Below are 21823 nucleotides of genomic sequence, written 5' to 3'. Positions count from 1 at the left end.
TGAATACTTGAGCCAACTTGGAAGCTGACGGAAGGCCGGTGAGAGGAATGAAGTGTGCCATCTTAGTGAACCGGTCAACTACCACCCAGATGGTATTGAACTTGTTGCACATGGGTAAGTCTGTAATGAAATCCATCGACAAGTGGGTCCATGGTCGACGGGGAACGGATAGTGGAACCAGTTGCCCCGCAGGCGACTGGCGGGATACTTTATGTTGGGCACACTTTGGGCAAGATGCAATAAACTCCAAGACGTCCTTTTTCAGAGTTGGCCACCAATAGGACCTAGAGATAAACTCCAGGGTTTTTTGGATACCTGTATGTCCGGCAAAACGGGAAGCATGGGCCCAATGCATGAGCTTCTTCCTTAGCATCGGCTTCACAAAACTTTTCCCTGATGGGGGCGTAGAGTCCATCCCTACCGTGGAGAATGCCAACGGATTTATAATAGGATGCTTGTCTGAAGACTCTGACTCATTTTCTTGCTCCCATGAGCGGGAAAGGGCATCGGCCTTGCGATTCTGAGAGCCCGGACAGAACTGGAGTTTAAAGTCGAACCTGGAAAAGAAAAGTGCCCATCTGGCCTGACGAGGGTTGAGACATTGTGCGCCCTTCAGGTATAAAAGGTTCTTGTGGTCTGTAAGTATGGTGATTGAATGAGAAGCTCCCTCCAACAGATACCTCCACTCTTCTAGAGCGAGCTTGATGGCTAGCAACTCCTGGTCGCCAATGGCATAGTTGCGCTCAGCTGGGGAGAACTTCCGGGAGAAGAAACTGCAAGGGTGTAAATGGCCATCTTTAGCCCTCTGAGATAACACCGCTCCTACTCCAACGGAGGAGGCATCCACCTCTAAGATGAAAGGAGAGTCGATGTCAGGCTGTTTCAGAACAGGCGCAGAGATGTACCTTTGTTTTAAAAGATGAAATGCTTGCATGGCTTCTTCAGACCACTTGGACGGGTTAGCACCCTTCTTAGTGAAAGCAGTAATAGGCGCCACAATGGTGGAAAAGTCTCGTATAAACTTTCGGTAATAGTTGGCGAACCCTAAGAACCTCTGGACCCCTTTGAGGGTTAAGGGTACCGGCCAATTTTGGATTGCTTGTAGTTTCTCAGGATCCATCTCTAGTCCGGAACCGGACACAATGTACCCTAGAAACGGAATGGACTTGACTTCAAAGACGCATTTTTCTAATTTGCAATAGAGATGATTGACACGGAGACGGGACAGAACCTCTTTAACCCAAAAACGATGTTCCTCTAAATCGTTGGCAAAAATGAGGATATCGTCTAGATAGACCACGACATGACGGTATAGAATGTCTCTGAAGATCTCATTGACAAAATGCTGGAAGACAGCTGGAGCATTGCTCAATCCGAAGGGCATGACGAGGTACTCATAATGTCCGTCACGGGTGTTAAAGGCGGTCTTCCACTCGTCACCCTCACGGATCCGGATGAGATTGTATGCACCTCGCAAGTCCAGCTTTGTAAAGATGGTAGCTCCGCTAACTCTGTCAAAGAGCTCAGTAATCAGGGGTAAAGGATAACGGTTCTTGATGGTAATGTCGTTCAAACCTCTGTAGTCAATGCACGGCCGCAGACCACCATCTTTCTTTTTTACAAAAAAGAAGCCTGCGCCGGCTGGAGAAGAAGAAGGTCGAATGAACCCCTTTGCTAGGTTCTCTTTAATATATTCCTCCATAGAATGCGTCTCAGGCAGAGACAACGGATAAGTTCGGCCTCGAGGTGGAACCTTCCCTGGAACGAGATCAATCGGACAGTCCCATTCTCTATGAGGAGGAAGGATATCAGCAGAAGCTTTACTGAACACATCCGTGAAATCTTGATATGGAGGAGGTGGAACATCAGACGACCTGGGGGAGGAAGAACAGACAGGCAATACTTTAAACAAACATGTCTCAGCACAGGAGGAACCCCATGCCAGGATTTGCGTAGTCGTCCAATCAATTGTAGGATTGTGAAGACGGAGCCATGGAAGGCCCAGGACCACAGGATGTGTGGCTCTTGGAATCACTAAAAAAGAAATAAGTTCGGAATGAAGAACTCCCACTCTCAGACGAACTGGTAGAGTCCTTAAAGAAATAACTGCATCAAAAATTTTGCTGCCATCCACGGCAGTTAAAGAAATGGACGAAGGAAGTCTCTCGGTGGGTAGGGACCACCATTTAACATAGGCTTCGGTAATAAAGTTCCCAGCTGCTCCGGAATCAAGGAGGGCAATGACGTTCCGATAACGTTGAGCAACTTGAAGCGAGACTGGGAGATTACAATCTTGAGGAGATGGAGAGGAGATCATTACTCCTAGCCGGCCCTCTCCTTGGCGAGCTAGGATTTGGAGTTTCCCGGACGTTTGGGACAGGCATTAATGGTGTGAGACGGAGCTGCACAATAGAGACAGAGAAACTCGGAGAGACGTCTTCGGCGCTCAGCAGGAGTTAAACGGGAACGGCCAAGTTGCATGGGCTCATCTTTAGATGGTGACAGTTGACGAGGAGGAGGAGCAGAAGATTTTGGAGCAGATGATCTTCCACGCTCAGTTGCTCTCTCTCTGAAACGTAAATCAACTTTCGTGCAGAGTGAGATTAGCTCATCTAACTTAGAAGGTAAGTCTCTGGTAGCTAACTCATCTTTAATACGCTCAGATAAGCCATGCCAGAATGCAGCATACAGGGCCTCGTCGTTCCATGCCAGTTCGGATGCCAGGATTTGGAACTGTATCAGATATTGTCCTACAGTACGTGACCCCTGGCGTAAACGGAGAATCTCGGATGAAGCTGAGGTTACCCGGCCTGGCTCGTCGAAGATGCGCCTGAATGTTGACACGAAGGCAGTGTAGGAAGATAGCAGGGTGTCGGACCTCTCCCATAACGGTGATGCCCAATCAAGGGCTGAGCCACTGAGAAGAGAAATAATGTAGGCAATTTTTGTACGGTCACTGGGAAAATTGCCAGGTTGTAGCTCAAACTGAATCTCACACTGGTTGAGAAATCCCCTGCAGAATCTTGGAGATCCGTCAAATTTTGCTGGCGTTGGAAGATGAAGACGTGGAGCAGAAATGGGTAAGGTGGGTGGGGTTATAGCTGGAGTCACTGTGGTTGACGCACCAGACGCGCCTGATCCACGGAGAGTTGTCTGAATCCCATCCAGCCGAGTAGAGAGATCCTGGAGACAGCGGATGATGTGGCCCTGTGCAGCCTCCTGATGTTCTAGTCGGGCTGCCAGTTCTTGCATCGGCCTGGCCGCTTGATCCTGGTCTCCGGCTGGATTCATTGTGTCAGTGCTTACTGTCACAACTGAGGGCCTGAGCTGACGGGAGGCAGCCTCAGTTGTAGGGGCTGAGATGTACCGGAACCTGGGAGGTTGTATCAGACCCCTGGACATCTAAGTAACATGAATAATAACTGCCCGAAGGCGTGACCACGACAACTTGGATAAAAGTCAATGATGTTTATTATGACAACTCCGCAACACAGCAGCAGTAAAAGAAAACGTAAAAGTCAGCAAAGAATAAATACAGTTCCTGGGTACTACAGGATGGCAGGAGCCACAGGGCACTGGTAGTGTGAGATAGTTCTTATGATCTTCTAGATGGAAAGTCCTTACCAGGCCCGACTGTAGCAATGGAGATAACCCAGGATTGTGCCAGCTGGTGTTCCAGGAAAAGCTGGGTTGCTGAAGATAAAACAGCTGCTGTGGATACTGGCTGGAACCAGACTGTTGTTAGCACGGAGTGGATACTGGCTGGAACCAGTTAAATAATAAATGAACTTGGGAGCGATGAAATATGAACTGAAATGTAGAACTTGAGAGCGGAGAAATAATAATACCGGTGGAGAGTGGTAAAGTGTAGAAAGGACACCGGCCCTTTAAGGGAAGCTGTACTCTGCTGGAAGCTGAGCTGGAAGCAGGTAATGTTGTAGCTGGAAACAGATGAATCCACAATGGATTGGAGAGTCAGGCTACACCGCAGGTGGAATGCTGGTGCGGGTCTCTATGGTGGAAGTCTTGAGACAGGAGCTGGAACCTGGAAGACAATCACAGGAGAGAGACAAACAGGAACTAGGTTTGACAACCAAAGCACTGACGCCTTCCTTGCTCAGGCACAGTGTATTTATACCTGCAGCAAGGAAGGGATTGGCTAGGCAATTATGCAGATTATCAATACTGAGAACAGATTGGTGGAAATGATCAGCTGACAGAATCCAAAATGGCTGCGCCCATGCAGACACTTGGAGGGAAGTTTGGTTTGTAATCCATGTGGTAATGAAAACAGTAATGGCGGCGCCGGCCACCGGAGACAGGAGGCGCCAGGCTGACAGATGCACATCCAACCACGCGGACACAGCGGAGGCCGCGGCTGACGTAATCGCCACTCAGACACTCTGCATGCAGAAGTTCAGGGACGGCGGCGGAGGCCGCGGGAGACGCCATGCCAGGTGTAATATGGCGTTTACTGTGACAGCGTCCCAGAGTGACAGGAGAGGATACAGGAATGTACACATCAGGATAACAGATGGGATCCGGTCCTGGAGCGCTGAGCCAGCCTTAGGAGGCATCTGATGGGTAAGAAATGGCGTCCAGATACCCGGATCGTGACACGACCATCCAAGCTTCTGTATATATTGTATAGTTATTTTTCTGTTTATTGATTAGGTAGTGGCAGTTATTGGTGACTGCCAAAGGGTGGACCGTCGAAGTCGAAAAATATTGCAATACACACATCACGTACAAACTAGACACAGATGGCCTCCATGCGCGTACTTGTTCTGCCGTGCGTGCGCATATTCACAATTTGCGTATGGTCGCTCCTGCGCATTAGCACGTGGTATGAGTATTTACGGTAGTGTTTGTAGTCGCATGGAAAAGCCATAAAAACACATTACATATTTAATCCAAATAGTACACAATGTACACATAGTCTCCCTGCATCACACCAGCAAGTTACAACAGTTTAAATGGTATCAGAACAAAGGGATTCACCTTTACAGGATAGGAGGGGACAGAACAAGGTTATAAGGTGGTGTTTGGTATCCAGCTGTAGGGTATTTTAAGGGCAATATTCCGGTGTTGGTTTGCAGAAGATCGCACGCTCCTGCGAAAAGTTATGCGCAGGAGCAGAATATAAATATAAACTGTATTTACTGTACATTTGTTATGCGGCGGGAACCCAGAGGAGACCACCTGCAAGTGCACCTGGAACAGACATCGCCCACCTATTCAAACCAACCTATGACCTCTCCTGTACTGTAAATGACCATCCCTGTGTCAAATGGACAAAGAGATTACAGTATTCATTGTGTTAGGTTTTGGAATATTGTATAAAAGAGCCAGCTGCATGCCAGGTCAAACACAGACTCTGAAGGTCATCTACCTTGATGACTGAGGACCAGACTGGGAAGCGCAGGCGAAACCAAACACGTATGTACCATTGACTGTAGCCATTATTCTATTGTATTGTATTGTTATTGTAACCCCTTTCAGTAATTATATGTTGGTGTGTCGGAACCCAGCATTTTAAATACAATCTGGTGTCGTGTTTCCTTTCCCTGCTAAGGTTATAAGTGTATTACAATCACATGTGTAGCTGCTAAGGGCTCACGGAGTATCTTTAGGTGTGTACGCACTGAGTGTACTTTGTACAGCCAGCGCTGCGTTTGTACGCAAAGTACGTACATGGTACGGGGCTCTGTACGCTAATGGTGTAATAAGTACGTAGGTTAAGGATTGAGTATAGCGGCCGCAGCGGCTCCATTTAAAGTGTATTAAATGTCTTTTTAAAGTGTTGCTTTTAGTCCTGTAAGTAAACCGGCGTGTACATTGGATAGAAAAATGATGGTGTAGGTACAGCTGGATAAAGGAAGGTCACTTTTAATTTGTCTTCATTTTCATTCTTGTCCATCACATAAGCAAGCAACCATTTTAACCAGTGCAGGTGCGAAAATATGTGGATTCGCCGATCCACATTTGTCACTCCTGTCGAAAGTTTTGCCTAGGCGAAAAAAACGGTCCTGCTATTGCATAGGGCGACCTATAAAATAGAGGAAAGTGACATTTTTTCCGCCTAGGAGAAAAAACGTCCCTGACTGAATACCCACCTATATCGTTCCTGACTACATGTTCAGGGATAGGAGGGGTGACGTCACTGAATGATATTGTTCAATATATATTCAGTGTGTATGCACTTTATCTTTCATTCTGCAGCTGGGGAAACTGAAAGTTAAATCTGTATTGTGCCAAAATCGTCTAGTGTGTGCCTGACTTTAGACTGAAGCGGACACAGATAAAATTTAGTAGACTAACTTTGGCATAGTACTGTGTCTATGAATCTTAGAATGGACATATTATGCGGTGTCCTTTGTGGGATGGTCATACCCCACCTGTTGATGGCCACACCTACCTAATGGTCTTTCACACCACTTCAGCGGCCCCTACAGCTGCATTTAACTGGTGGGCCTTTAATGACTCATGTCCTACACTGGTGAGACAGTTCACTTTACAATATAAGTTACTAAATAAATACTATATTTCAGTTTTGAGTTGTATATGGCCAGGATCTAAACATCTTCTTTAATTCAACTTTTAATGCCTGCTCATTTAGCATGTCCTTAATTTTGTATTGGACAGATATAGAAATATTCTTAACAAGAATGAATTATCAGGAGAAGAGAATAATCATCTTGTGTTAGAAAATTACCTATAGACTTGCATGATTAGGGACATGATAGCGATGCGTAGGAGCAGTGTCATGATGAGAGTAAAGGATGCAAGGTAGAAGGCACAGACTATAATAGTGTAAGGGCTATTTCACACGCTGCGGTTTTGACCGGACGGCAAAAAGCCGTCCGTTTTTTCCCCGTGCATATTTTTTGATTGAGTATAGCTGCATATGAGGACTTTCACACAGCACGGCCCAGGCCGGAAATATCCACTGAAAGGTCCAGCTGCCGTGCCGTGGCCATGCAGTCTTTGTAGGCAGAGAACCGTGTGTGGGAATGGGAACTTTCACACACACCGTTTTTTTTAGCCGTTGCGCATGCGCACAGCATTACACACGGCTCAAAGCTGTTGTATATTAAAGACCCTGCCGGATGGCAAAATGCTGGACAAAGTTTGTACGGCTTTTTGCCATCCGGTGAAAACCGGGTAGTATGAAACAGCCCTAAGGTACAATGGGGAAAATGTATTAACCTGGAGAAGGCATAAGGAAGTGATAAACCAGTGCTAAATGCACCAGCCAATCAGCTACAATATGCAAATTAACAGCTAGGAGCTGATTGGCTGGTGCGTTCATCACTGGTTTATCACTTCCTTATGCCTTCTCCAGGTTAATACATCTGCCCCAACATCCCTAGCAGATAGTCTCCAGGTGCAGGAATATTCTTAGGTGAAACACAACTCTACATATAAAACAATCATATATTCAATAAAAATTTTCTGTTTTAATTTGCTGAATGCAAGCATTAAAGGATGAATAGATATTAGACTCTGCATCATTTTTCTTGCCATTCTGTACAGTTGCCACTGTTTTTCTTCTATTCCTAAAAAGTACCTTTAAGAGCACTACTGTCAGCCTGATCATTTTCTAACAACACAACAGATTGGAGGCATGGCATAGTGCCAAAGGACTATAAGCCAGGAAATGGCAGACAGCAGATAAAGAAGTGGCAGACACAACTGATTATTGTACATCTGTTTATAACCTTTGCAGAGGGATAGCATACAATTATACCTTGCATATACATTTCCCTGTGCTACTGTAGGTACAGTTAAACAAAGAGCACATTTGAGGTTAGTTGCTTTAACTTGGAAAAGCACAAATGAGCTGCTGAATAATATATGACTTAATTAAACTATTTTTTAAGGGATTCATTCTAGGCACATTTTCTAACCATGCACTCTTCTTAACTTTCCCTTCAGTATCCTATAAGGAATTCAGGTCACTGCAGCGATGTCACTATACACAGTACCTGATGTCTGTGAGCATATGGGGAGGTTATTACAGGTCTCCGGAGATACACCTGTCCAGATGATCTGAATGCATGCCTATGTAATGTAAAATGTTGATCTGGTACATAGGCATATATTTATATTTGCATTGCTATGCTCAATACAAGTGATGCAGCATGTCAGTGCACGTTATAGAAGTTATTTACTGTAAATTTCAGTAGCTGTAGATTGATTACCAAAATTACATACATTTATGTGTTATTTTAAACCAGAGGTTCTCAAACTCGGTCCTCGGGGGCACACACAGTGCATGTTTTGCAGGTAACCCAGCAGGTGCACAGGTGTATTAATTACTCACTGACACATTTTAAAAGGTCCACAGGAGGAGCTAATTATTTCACTTGCGATTCTGTGAGGAAACCTGCAAAACATGCACTGTGTGTGCCCCCGAGGACCGAGTTTGAGAACCTCTGTTTTAAACAGATTACATACGTAATACCGGCGGACAGGATGCCGGCTGTCAATATCCCAACAGCAGCATCCCGCTCGCCAGAATGCCGGCAGCGTGGCGAGCACTAAGAGTCACCTTGCAGGCTTGCTGCGCTCACCATGGGAGCTATTCCCACCCTATGGGTGTCGTGGAAATAGCTCTGGTGCACTGGGATTCCGGCTTGGGGCATTGTCAGCTGTCAGGATTTCGGCGTTGATATCCTGAATGCTGGGATCCTGACAGACAGCATTTTAAATGCATCCTATTGTGGCATACTGGAATGTTAACAGATATTGCAAAGTTCCAAAAGTCATTTGGTTCTTATCAGTGAGTGGGGGAGTTTATGGCCCCAAAACCAGTTAAACCAGTTACTTGCATACCCTGCCACATGTAGGGGGTTAGGAAAGGAAGTGTAGGGGGTTTTGAGGAGAAGGAACAAAGCACAGGTTAGAGTTCAGTGTGAGCTGAGGACTGAGATGGAGGGCACAGGCTAGTGTCCAGGAGAAACGCAGTCTGGGGACTGTGGAACAAGCATGGTACTCCACAGTCCCTGGCATTATGGAGAGAAGAGCAGCGTGTGGGTGTTGCTATGAAGAGAGGGAGAGAACATATCTGCAGTGTAACAGGAGAGCCAGCAGCTTCAGTGAGAGATGGAGAGTGCAGTGTGAGAACCACTGTATGCAGAGTACAGTGGAAGGAACCAGGAACAAAGGGGATCCCCACCTTCAGGGGTACCCTAGAAGCAGGACGGGAGGTGTGAGTCTTCGGGAGAGGACTATCTGGGTGAGTGGTAGGAAACCACGTGTGGCAGAAGGCCCCCAGTGACGTGTCCATGAGAGATCCCGTGTAGATAGAGCCCCCAGCGAATAGGGGAGAGCACACTGAAATGAATCACAGTTTGAGGACGCCACACTACTGATTCCCAGAGACTGCACTGGTATGTACTGTAATACTGTCCCATCATTGTTTGAGCTGCAATTGCTGTTGCCATTGAAGCGAATTAAAGGAAATGTAACCTGAGGTAACCTGTATGAATATTGTGCTGGAGAGGAGAACAAGAAATTAAATGTTATTGTCGTGATAACCCTGTCTGAACTGTGAATAAACTGATTGCTTATGTGATGAGATGGCCTGGCGTGCAATGCTTTAAAAATGACTGATGTATCTGGCCCTGCCCGGCTATCACACTATTTTAAACAGCATAGCTATTTATGTACACTAGTTTTCAATTTAAACACCATTACCATATGCTCATATTATATTAGTCCCCTACAAATGGAAATCATTTGAATATGACACCAAATATAGATTATGGGCGATATTCAATTTTTGCCGCTTATTTTTAGCGTGAAAATACATAAATGGGGTATTATCGCGATATTTACCTGATGGTTCGCATTTGGGTTTTCAATTGTAAACCTTTTTTTTTTTTTTTTAAACACGTAGAATCCTGGATAAGTCCTGGACTTGTTTTCGTGAAATTTTTGGGGGAATAATGCACAAAAGACACCTGGCATTAGTAAATGCTCTCACGATTAGGTGCGACTAGAAGGGCTGTTTAATGTTACTACAGCAACAATGAGAGAGGACGCATCTATATATAATTACATAATGTGTCATGGATAACCATGGCAACAACAGTACCAATGCACATGAAGTCGTGAGCGAAGAGACTTTACATCAATCATCTGAGCTCTGTGTGCATTGTGACATCCTCCTCTCCCTTTCCCCTATGTCACCACGTGACATGTAGAGAACTTCTAAGCCTGTGTTTATGTCGTAGACTGACTCTGGCAGTCTGACTACCAGAGGTATGCTTGAAAGTCATTACCCTGCTAATTAAAGAACCAAAAATTATATCTGGGATTGCAGCTTTAACTTTTCTTAAGAACAAGACTGACATTCAGTGTCTGAAGGGGCAGATTAGTCACATGATACTTGGCATACTAAGGTGAAAAATCACATTCTGTCTGCATTTTACCTTACTACAGCATCACTGTATCCAGTGATGCAGTAGATCATCAATGGGACTGGTGGGAATACAGATCCAGGCCTGCACATAAAAGGCCTATCTTTATGACGGCAAGATGATGACCAGCCACCCTGCTTGACAAACGATCGACATTCTGGCTGTTCCCTTTGGGAGAGGGCAGCCATGCCCTTGCTATACAATGCTGCTATAATAGTCTTTGTACAGTGGGGGCGGGGCTACGATGACACAATTCAGCACAAATCTCGTCATTGGATCCCCTCAGACTGCCCACTTCTGTTCTGTAAGTGGGCAGCCGAGGCAGTAGGAGGGGAGTGTTGCAGGCTGGCTATGCCGCTGCTGGAGACTTGCCCACCTTTCCGGGAGTGGCACATGATTTTCGGTAGCCTCCCTGACGTTCCGGGACGGTAGGCAAGTATGACTAGTATTTCTGTTTTCCTGACAAAATTATGCAATTTTTCTGCTTTTACATATTAAGGGTGACACAGGGGCTGACAGTGTAAGGGCCCATGTGGCCCTAAATCCAGCCCCGAGTGTCTTAGCATAAACAAAACAATGTAATAATAGGATTTTAATTACCTACCAGTAAATACTTTTCTCGTAGTCCGTAGAGGATGCTGGGGTCCACATTAGTAACAAGGGGTATAGACGGGTCCACTAGGAGCCACTGGCACTTTAAGAGCTTAATAGTGTGGGCTAGCTCCTCCTTCTATGCCCCTTGTACCAGACCCAGTCTAGAAACTGTGCCCGAGGAGACGGACTTTACACAGATAGTGGCGACATTCACAACAGCTCACACAAACAAGGCAAACCAAGCTAACTAGCTTGGAAACTCAGCAAAAGCTGAATAAGATTACTGAACCAAGTAACAACGCAGTACGTAACTAAGAACAAAGCAGTAGTGAACCAAGTAACCACTGCAGGATAATGAAGCGCTGGGCGGGCGCCCAGCATCCTCTACGGACTACAAGAAAATGATTTACCGGTAGGTAATTAAAATCCTATTTTCTCTTATGTCCTAGAGGATTCTGGGGTCCACATTAGTACCATGGGGATGTACCAAAGCACCCAGAACGGGAGGGAGAGCGCGGTGGCTTCTGCAGAACTGACTGACCAAACGTAAGGTTCGCAGAGGTAAAAGTATCGAACTTGTAGAACTTAGGAAATGTGTTCGACCCTGACCAAGTAGCCTCTCGACAAAGTTGTAAAGCCGAGATCCCTGGGAAGCCGCCCAGGAAGAACCCACCTTACCAGTAGAGTGGGCCTTAACAGATTTTGGACCTGGCAATCCTGTCGTAGAATATGCATGCTGAATAGTGAACCTGATCAAGCGAGAAATCGTCTGCTTAGAAGCAGGACACCCAATTTTCTTGGGATCATAAAGGACAAACAGAGAGTCCGATTTCCTGTGACGAGCAGTTCTCTTCACATAGATCTTCAAAGCCCTCACAACATCCAAGGACTTTGATGCAATCGAAGCGTCTGTAGCTACTGGCACCACAATAGGTTGGTTGATATGAAAAGCCAACACAACCTTTGGGAGGAACTGCTGACGTGTCCTGAGCTCAGGTCTATCTTCATGGAAGATTAAGTAGAGGCTTTTACAGGACAAAGACCCCAATTCCGACAAACGTCGAGCAGAAGCTAAGGCCAACAATGTGACCGCCTTCCACGTGAGAAACTTGACCTCAGCCTCCTGTAAAGGTTCAAACCAATCTGATTGCAGGAAATGCAACACCACATTAAGATCCCAGGGTGCCGTCAGCGCCACAAAGGGAGGCTGGATGTGCAGAACCCCTTTCAAAAAAAGTCTGAACCTCAGCAAGGGCAGCCAATTGTTTCTAGAAGAAAATGGATAAAGCCGAAATCTGAACCTTTATGGATCCTAAACGCAGGCCCATATCCACACCTGTTTGTAGGAAGAGGAGAAACCGTCCAAGTTAAACCTCCACCGTAGGAAACTTCTTGGACTTACACCAAGACACATTTTTTCCCAAATGCGATGAAAATGTTTAGACGTTACTCCTTTCCTAGCCTGTATCAGGGTAGGGAATAACCTTGTTCGGAATACCCTTCCGGGCTAAGATCTGGCGTTCAAACTCTATGCCGTAAAACGTGGCCGCAGTAAGTCTTGATAAGCGAATGGCCCCTGTTGCAGAAGATTCTCGCGGAGATGAAGAGGCCTCGGACATTTCAGCAGTAAGTCCAGAAGATCTGCGTACCAAGCTCTCCTTGGCCAGTCCGGAGTAGTGAGAATTGCCTGAACCCTTGTTCTCTTTATGAGCTTTAGAAGTCTTGAAATGAGAGGAAGTGGAGGGAACACATACACTGACTTGAACACCCACGGTGTTACAAGGGCATCCACGGCCACTGCTTGTGGGTCTCACGACCTGGAACAGTATCTCCGAAGTTTCTTGTTGAGACGTGAGGCCATCATGTCTATTTGAGGCACTCCCCAAAGACTGGTCACCTCTGTGAACACTTCCGGATGGAGGCCCCATTATCCTGGATGGAGATCGTGCCTGTTGAGGAAGTCTGCTTCCCAGTTGTCCACTCCTGGAAGGAAGATTGCGGACAGCGCCACTGCATGCTTTTCTGCCCAGAGGAGGATTCTTGTTACCTCTGACATAGCAGCTCTGCTCTTCGTTCCTCGCTGTCGGTTTATGTAGGCCACCGTCGTCACATTGTCCGACTGTACTTGAATGGCCTGATTTTGCAGAAGATGTGCCGCTTGGAGAAGACCGTTGTATACAACTCTCAGTTACAGAATATTTATTGGAAGAATGGATTTCAGACTTGACCACCTTCCTTGGAAGATTTCCCCTTGAGTGACTGCGCCCCAACCTCTGAGACTTGCATCCATGGTTAGAAGGATCCAGTTCTGAACCCCGAACCGGCGGCCCTCCAGAAGGTGAGGCATTTGCAGCCACCAGTTAAATCCTTGCTTTCGGCGATAGATGTATTCTCTGGTGCATGTGTAGGTGAGATCCCGACCACTGTTAGAAGGACCGAGCATTTATTTATTTATTAACAGTTTCTAATAAAGCGCAGCAAATTCCGCTGCACTTTACAATTGGAAATAACAATGATATAACAAAACTGGATAATAAAAACAGTCAGAGAGGTAGGAAGGCCCTGCTCGCAAGCTTACAATCTATAGGGAAATAGGCATGTATATACAAGGAAAGGTGCTAGTTATTGCATAGTTGTTCGCCAGATTGCAAAGGTTCTTGGTGGGCAGTATGATATGGTCATACAGCAATGATGAACCGGGTTTGAGAGGAAGGGAAAGTGAAGAATGAGAAGACGTGAGGATGTGTGGACTGTGCAGAGTGGATGCAATTTGATCGGAAGGTTTATGAAAGTTATGTGGGTGGTTCTGGAATTTGATATGCTTGCCTATAGAGGTGAGTTTTCAGGGAACGCTTGAAGGTTTGGAGACTAGAGGAGAGACTTATTGTGCGTGGTAGGGCATTCCACAGAGTGGGTGCAGCCCGATGAAAGTCCTGCAATCGCGAGTGGGAGCGAGTAATGAGTATGAATGAGAGACGCAGGTCTTGTGAAGAGCGAAGAGGTCGGGCTGGAAGATATTTTGAGATAAGCAAAGTGATGTACGTTGGTGTAGTTTGGTTAATGGCCTTGTGTGTGAGTAAAAGTATTTTATATTGAATACGGTAGAATACAGGTAACCAATAGAGTGGATCTGCAGACGATGAACTTCTAGCGAGGAAGATTAGCCTCACCGCTGCATTCAGAATGGATTGTAGTGGTGAGAGTTTTGTTTTGGGAAGACCAGTTAGGAGACTATTGCAATAATCAATGCGGGACATAATGAGAGTGTGGATTAGAGTTTTAGCAGTGTCTTGTGTAAGGTATTGTCGTATTTTGGATATGTTTTTTAGATGCATGTAACATGATCTTGAGACATATTGAATGTGAGGAACAAAGGACACATCAGAGTCAAGGATGACAGCTAGGCAGCGAGCTTGTGGGGTAGGGTAGATAGTCGAGTTTTCAACAGTGATAGAGATATCAGGTTGGTACCTACTATTGGCCAGTAGAAATATAATTAACTCTGTCTTTGAAATATTAAGTTTGAGGTGGCGAGATGTCATCCAGGATGAAATGGCAGAAAGGCATTCAGTGACACGGCCCAGTACAGATAGGGACAAGTCAGGGGAGGATAGGTAGATTTGAGTATCATCAGCGTACAAATGATACTGAAATCCAAAGGAGCTGATTAGTTTACCAAGAGAGGAGGTATAGATAGAGAAAAGCAGAGGACCCAAGACTGAACCTTGCGGTACTCCAACTGAAAGAGGTAGCGAAGAGGAGGTAGATTCAGAGAAGAGAACACTGAAGGAGCGATTAGATAGGTTAGATAGGAACCAAGAAAGAGCTGTGTCTTTAAGACCTAGAGATTGTAGTGTTTGTATGAGAAGAGAGTGGTCAACAGTGTCAAATGCAGCAGACAGATCTAGAAGAATAAGTAGTGAGTAATGGCCTTTAGACTTCGTAGTGACAAAATCATTAATCACTTTAATCAGTGCTATCTCTGTGGAGTGTTGGGAACAGAAGACTGACTGAAGTGGGAACAAAGTGTATGAGTTAAGAAAGTGTGTGAGTCGAGTGTAGGCAAGTCTCTCAAGTAGCTTAGAGAGACAAGGGAGCTGAGAGATAGAGCGGTAGTTTGAGAGAGCATTAGGATCAGAATTTTGTTTTTTTTTAAATGGGAGAAATCACTGCATGCTTGAAGAGTGAAGGAAAAATACCAGTAGAGAGAGAGAGAGAGATGAGCACCAGAGACAGAGCTTTACTTATTTGTGAGGGTAAAGGATCAAGAGGAGAAGTAGTAGAGAAGCAGGATGAGAAGAGTGAGGATACTTCATCTTCATTTGTGGGATCAAATGAAGAGAGAGTGCCAGAGGGTTCAGGTAAAGAACGGAGCAGGTCACTGGCTGCCAAACAGAGCATACCATTTAATCTCGGATCTTGTCAATCTTCTCCTTGAAGTAGGAAGCAAGATCCTGTGCCTTGATAGTGCCTGGTGAGGGAGGATTCAGAAGTGATTTAAATGTATTAAAGAGTCGCTTGGGGTAAGAGGCTTAAGCAGAGATAAGAGTTTGGAAATATGTTTGTTTGGCAGTGTCCAAGGCATTTCTATAAGAGTGGTAGACAGTCTTATATGTGAGGAAGTCACTTGAAATACGAGATTTACGCCACTGACGTTTTTGCGTGAGTTTTTGTAGTTGTCTTGTTAATTTGGAGTACCATGGTTGACATCTAGGCCTACGTGGAGTGTGAAGATAGCTGGAGCCACTTCATCATGGGCTAGTTCTAGAGTCTTGTTCAGGTGTGATACAGCCATCTCAGGAGAGGTGAATGCAGAAATAGGTGAAAGCAGTTGTTGGAGTGAAGTGGAAAGTTCTTGAAGATTAATTGTGTTAATATTTCTGCGGGTTTGAGGAGGATTGGAGGACTTCAGCAACACAGAGTTTGAATTAACGGAGGAGAGCATGCCGGTGATAAGGTTGTGATCTGAGAGGGGGAAAGGAGTGTTAGTGAGTTCAGAGACGGAGCATAGTCTGGTGAATACTAGATCAAGGCAGTGGCCCTCCTGATGAGTAGGGGAGTCAGTCCATTGGGAGAGGCCAAGAGAGGAGGTTAGAGAGAGTAATTTGGAGGCGTGAGCAGCAGATTTTGGACAATCAATAGCAATATTGAAATCACCTATGATAATGGTGGAGATGTCAGAGGATAGGAAGTGAGGAAGCCAGGCAGAAAAATCATCCATAAATTGTTCAGGATGCCCAGGTGGGCGGTAGATAGCTGCAACACGCAGAGAGAAAAGAGAGTAAACCCTAATGGAATGTACTTAAAATGATTGAAATGTGAGTGATGGAACCTGTGGTAGAACAGTGTATGCAAAAGATTGGGAAAGTAAAAGTCCAACTCCTCCTCCTTTATGGTTACCAGGCCTGGAGGTGTGTGTAAAGTGGAGACCACCATGTGCCAGTGCTGCAGGGGAGGCTGTGTCTGATTGTGTGAGCCAGGTTTCTGTTATAGCCAGCAGATTGAAGTTGTTAGATATGAAGAGGTCATGGATGGATGTTAATTTGTTACAAACAAAGTGTGCATTCCATAAGGCACATTTTAGTGATCTGGATGGTGATGGAAGACATGTGATATTCATGAGGTTAGCTGGATCTCTATGTTGCTGTGAATCAGGTGAATGTGAGCAATGCAAGTGGCTGGGTCCTGGATTTGGTGAAATGTCACCAGCTATCAGAAGCAGAAGAGAGAGATAAATGTGGGTGTCAGAGGTTTGTGAAAGATTTTTATGGTGAGAGGTTGTAGATGTTATTGTCAATGAGTGTAGGGAAGTAAAAAGCTAATGAGTGCTAATAAGAGGGGAGTGTATAATTGAGTGGGCAACAAGTACAGAGGGGTGAGTTGCTGGGAGACTGAATGATGCAGTGGCCTTTATGAATATTCCATGAAGAGCAATGGCAAAAATCAATTTGTGGTACATAGTTTGTTTGGGATTAAAGTTATCTAGGCTGAGAGTGTAAGGTTTCACTTGTTCGAGTTAAAAGTTCAGGTGCCTATTTACTGGTGTTGTTCCGCTGTGAAAGGCATGAAATCTTTCGTACTGTAGAGCCTCGTAGGAGGCAACCATCTTCCCGAGAAGGTGAATGCACTGATGAACCGATACCCGGGTAGGCTTCAAGACATCCCGGATCATTGATTGTATCACCAACGCTTTCTCCACCGGTAGAAACACCAACTGCACTTCAGTGTCGAGAATCATCCCCAGGAAAGACAATCTCTTTGTCGGCTCCAAAAGTGACTTTGGAAGGTTCAGGAGCCAACCATGTTCCCTGAGCAGATGAGTCGTGAGAGCAATGGACTGCAACAACTTCTCCCTGGACGATTCCAGATCATCCAGATATGGAATTATGTTTACTCCCTGTCTGCGGAGGAGAACAATCAACTCTGCCATCACCTTGGTGAACACCCTTTGTGCCGTGGAGAGACCGAATGGCAGTGCCTGGAACTGATAGTGACTGTCTAACAGTGCAAATCTGAGATAAGCCTGATGTGGTGGCCAAATCTTAATGCGGAGGTACGCATCCTTGATATCTAGGAATACCAGAAACTCTACCTCCTCCAGACCTCAGATCACTGCTCTCAGAGACTCCATTTTGAATTTGAACACCCCCAGATAAGGATTTAACGATTTCAAATTCAAAATCGGTCTGACCGAACCATCCGGTTTCAGAACCACAAAAAGGTTTGAATAGAAACCCATGTGTTGCATATGACGTGGAACTGGAACAATGACCTCTGACTTTTCCAATTTTTGGATGGCTTCCTGTAGAGTAGCCCTTTCTGTCAGTAAAGCTGGCAAGCCTGATTTGAAGAATCGGTGAGGCGGGAGTTCTTGAAACCCCAGTCTGTACCCCTGGGACACAATATCCTGTATCCAGGCCAGGGCCGTCTTAACAGCAGTGTAGGCCCCTGGGCACAGCGATGCACTGGGCCCCCTACCCATCCTCCAGCGGTAGGGATGGGGGTGCTATCAGCCGCAGCATTGATGTCCCGTGAGCGGTAGCGGGTGTTCTTTCTGCCACTCAGTATGTAGGGCCTGGAGCAGTAATTTCTGCTAATCCTTTACTGCACAGATGGTGTAGAAGAGGCATTGGGATGAATAAAGGGGCCCTTTTACATAACTTCCAGGGTGATAGGGGGTGTGTAATACGCAGGGGAGGGGTGGATAGTGGAGTGGACTTAATATTCATCGTTTTCGGTGGGAGGGCAGCTTGGTTGACTGCAGATATCTCCAGTTCCTGGAAATAGATTTCTTAGCTTTGAAAGCGATAAAAAAAACTAGAGAGTCCCACCTTTCAAGAAGTTCTGGGAACTTGGGGATCAGAGTTCAGGAGCCAGAGCAATCCACCGGCAAAAGTATAAAACTGCAAACCAGATGTGTGGAGCTGGAGCAGGGACCAGTTGCAAGAAGGCTTAGATCTCTGGTTCTGGGCATAGTAGAGACAAGCTACCAATGTCCACTGAAAGGGGGGAGTCCCATATTTTGGAGAATATCCTCAAAAAACTCTAAGTTAGACAGAACCAGAGATATCTGGCTGGGAAGAGCAATTAACAGTCTTGGATGGGGACCACTGCTTCGAAGTCAGATATCTCCGGTTCCCCTGGGCCGATTTTCAAAAATCTGGTACCCCTGGAAAGAGGGGACCCTCAGCTATCAGCCTAGGGCCCTTAGACTCCTGGGGCCCTTGGGCAAGAGCCCATTGAGCCCATACGAAAAGACTGCCCTGATCCAGGCCGGACGACACCCAGACGTGGCTGAAACTTCTGAGTCTCGCACCCACCAGCCCGTTCTCCAGGCTGTGCGGTCCACCATAATGCTGAGGATTTTGAGGACACAGAAGCAGGCTTCTGATCCTGGGAACCTGCAGGCGCAGGCTTCTTGGATTTTGCCCAACCACCTCTAAAGAAGGCGGTAGGAGGCTTGGACTTTTTTGTCTTTGCAGTCCGAAAGGACTGCGATGTTGATGAAGAAAAGGGTTTCTTCGTAGAAGGGGCAGCTGAGGGAAGAAATGTAGACTTAAATGCGGTTGCCGTGAAAATCCACGCATCCAACGCTTCCCCAAATAGAGCCTGACCTGTGAAGGGTAGGTTCTCCACACTTCTCCTGGATTCCGCGTCTGCTGACCATTGACGTAGCCAGAGTCCCCTGCGTGCTGAGACCGTCATGGAAGATATCCTTGCATTCAGAGTACCCAGGTCCTTCATGGACTCCACCATGAAACCCGCAGAATCCTGTATGTTACGTAAAAACAGTTCAATGTCACTTCTATCCATCGTATCTAAGTCCTCTAATAATGTGCCTGACCACTTTACTATGGCTTTAGAAATCCATGCACATGCAATAGTGGGCCTTAACGCCACTCCTGAAGCAGTGTATATGGATTTGAGCGTAGTCAATCTTACGATCAGCCAGTTCTTTTAACGCGGTAGATCCAGGGACAGGTAAAACCACCTTTTTAGACAGTCTGGAGACATATGCATCAACTATATGTGGGTTTTCCCATTTCTTCCTATCCTCCTCAGGGAAGGGAAGAGCAACCAGAACCCTTTTTGGGATCTGGAATTTTTTCTCCGGGGTTTTCCAGGACTTTTCAAATAATGCGTTTAATTCTTTAGCCGAAGGGAAGGTTAGCGAGGCTTTCTTATTGTCTGTGAAGTAAGCCTCCTCAACCTGCTCAGGTGGTGCATCACTAATGTGTAACACAACCCTAATGGCCTCAATCATGAGATGCACACCCTTTGCAAGGGATACCGAACCCCTCAGCACATCCCCATCACCGTCTGCTGTGTCAGAGTCGGTATCCGCGTCGGCTTGCATAATCTGGGCAAGTGCGCGTTTCTTTGGGTATATGCTAGGAGATTTAGAAGTAAAGGGAACAAAACCTGACCAAACTTCGATAGACTTCCTTAAAACTTGAGTTTCATTCTCAGTATGGGCTACCCTAGTAGAAATCTGAGGTAACATTCCCTTAATGGAAGCCAGCCATTGTGGCTCAGATTCAGATGTCTGAGACATGATATTACATTCCTGGGTACATGGAATGGATTCCTATGGAGAAGATATCTCCTCTGCAGCATAAGACACAGAGTCCCTGGACATGGTTATGTGAGAATTTGCACACACACACACACACACAGGAAAACAACAGACACAGTTTCGCCCAAGTACCTTCAGAGAGAGACAGAGTTTGGAGCCAGCACACACAGCGCCCCAGTGACAGTTATATAAAAAGCTGCCTGGCGCTGACTGTGTACCCTTAATAGACTACACAGCGAATTTACAGCCTCCCCCCCCCCCCCTTCTACAACCCCCTGGTACCGCACAGGATAGCTGGAGTCGTGTGGAGGGACAGCACTACCTATCAGTGATGCTGGAAGTGGATCTGCAGGGAGAAAATGGCGCTGGTGAGCTGCTGGGTCCGCTGAGGAGAAGTTCCACCTCCAAACATGGCGCGTCTTAACGCACTATTTGAAATTTTATACTGGCCTGAGGTATTATGCTAGCAGCGGTTACCGGAGTCCCCGATAGCCTGAGTGACCAGTATGAGGATATTTGTGCTGGCCCAGGGTGCCTCTCATAGCGCCGCACCTGCTGTACCGCTGAGCATTCCGGAGCGCAGTATCAGTACTGCGCTCCCACCCTGTTGCCGCCATTCTCATCGGCTCCCCGCCCGTCGGGTCACCGGTGACACACTCACCACCGGAATCTTCTGGCACTGTTAGGGGGTGGCGCATGCTGCGAGAGTAAGTAGTCCCCTCGGGCGGCTAGCGATCATCACCCTCAGGAGCTCAGTGTCCTGTCAGTAGAGATAGTGGCCATTAACCTCTCAGGGTTGGACACTACTCCCTCCCTAAGTCCCACGAAGCAGGGAGGTTGTTGCCAGCAGCCTCCCTGTGCCTAAATTACTCTTAGAAAAAAATAAGAATTTACTTACCGATAATTCTATTTCTCATAGTCCGTAGTGGATGCTGGGGACTCCGTAAGGACCATGGGGAATAGCGGCTCCGCAGGAGACTGGGCACATCTAAAGAAAGCTTTAGGACTATCTGGTGTGCACTGGCTCCTCCCCCTATGACCCTCCTCCAAGCCTCAGTTAGGATACTGTGCCCGGACGAGCGTACACAACAAGGAAGGATTTTGAATCCCCGGTAAGACTCATACCAGCCACACCAATCACACCGTATAACCTGTGATCTGAACCCAGTTAACAGCATGATAACAGAGGAGCCTCTGAAAGATGGCTCACAACAATAATAACCCGATTTTTGTAACAATAACTATGTACAAGTATTGCAGACAATCCGCACTTGGGATGGGCGCCCAGCATCCACTACGGACTATGAGAAATAGAATTATCGGTAAGTAAATTCTTATTTTCTCTAACGTCCTAAGTGGATGCTGGGGACTCCGTAAGGACCATGGGGATTATACCAAAGCTCCCAAACGGGCGGGAGAGTGCGGATGACTCTGCAGCACCAAATGAGAGAACTCCAGGTCCTCCTCAGCCAGGATATCAATTTTGTAGAATTTTACAAACGTATTTGCTCCTGACCAAGTAGCTGCTCGGCAAAGTTGTAAAGCCGAGACCCCTCGGGCAGCCGCCCAAGATGAGCCCACCTTCCTTGTGGAGTGGGCATTTACAGATTTTTGGCTGTGGCAGGCCTGCCACAGAATGTGCAGGCTGAATTGTACTACAAATCCAACGAGCAATAGTCTGCTTAGAAGCAGGAGCACCCAGCTTGTTGGGTGCACACAGGATAAA

The 21823-nt window shown here is 46.3% G+C and overlaps 1 protein-coding gene across 4 annotated transcripts in view; it reads right to left on the bottom strand.

The window, feature by feature from the left end:
* ULK4 (unc-51 like kinase 4) overlaps positions 1–21823 on the bottom strand; it is a 1561547-nt gene that overhangs the window by 723235 nt on the left and 816489 nt on the right. The window lies entirely within an intron of this gene.

This window comes from Pseudophryne corroboree, chromosome 5 (assembly GCF_028390025.1).
Source record: "Pseudophryne corroboree isolate aPseCor3 chromosome 5, aPseCor3.hap2, whole genome shotgun sequence".
Taxonomy (NCBI): Eukaryota; Metazoa; Chordata; class Amphibia; order Anura; family Myobatrachidae; genus Pseudophryne; species Pseudophryne corroboree.
This window is presented reverse-complemented; position numbering and strand designations above follow the sequence as displayed.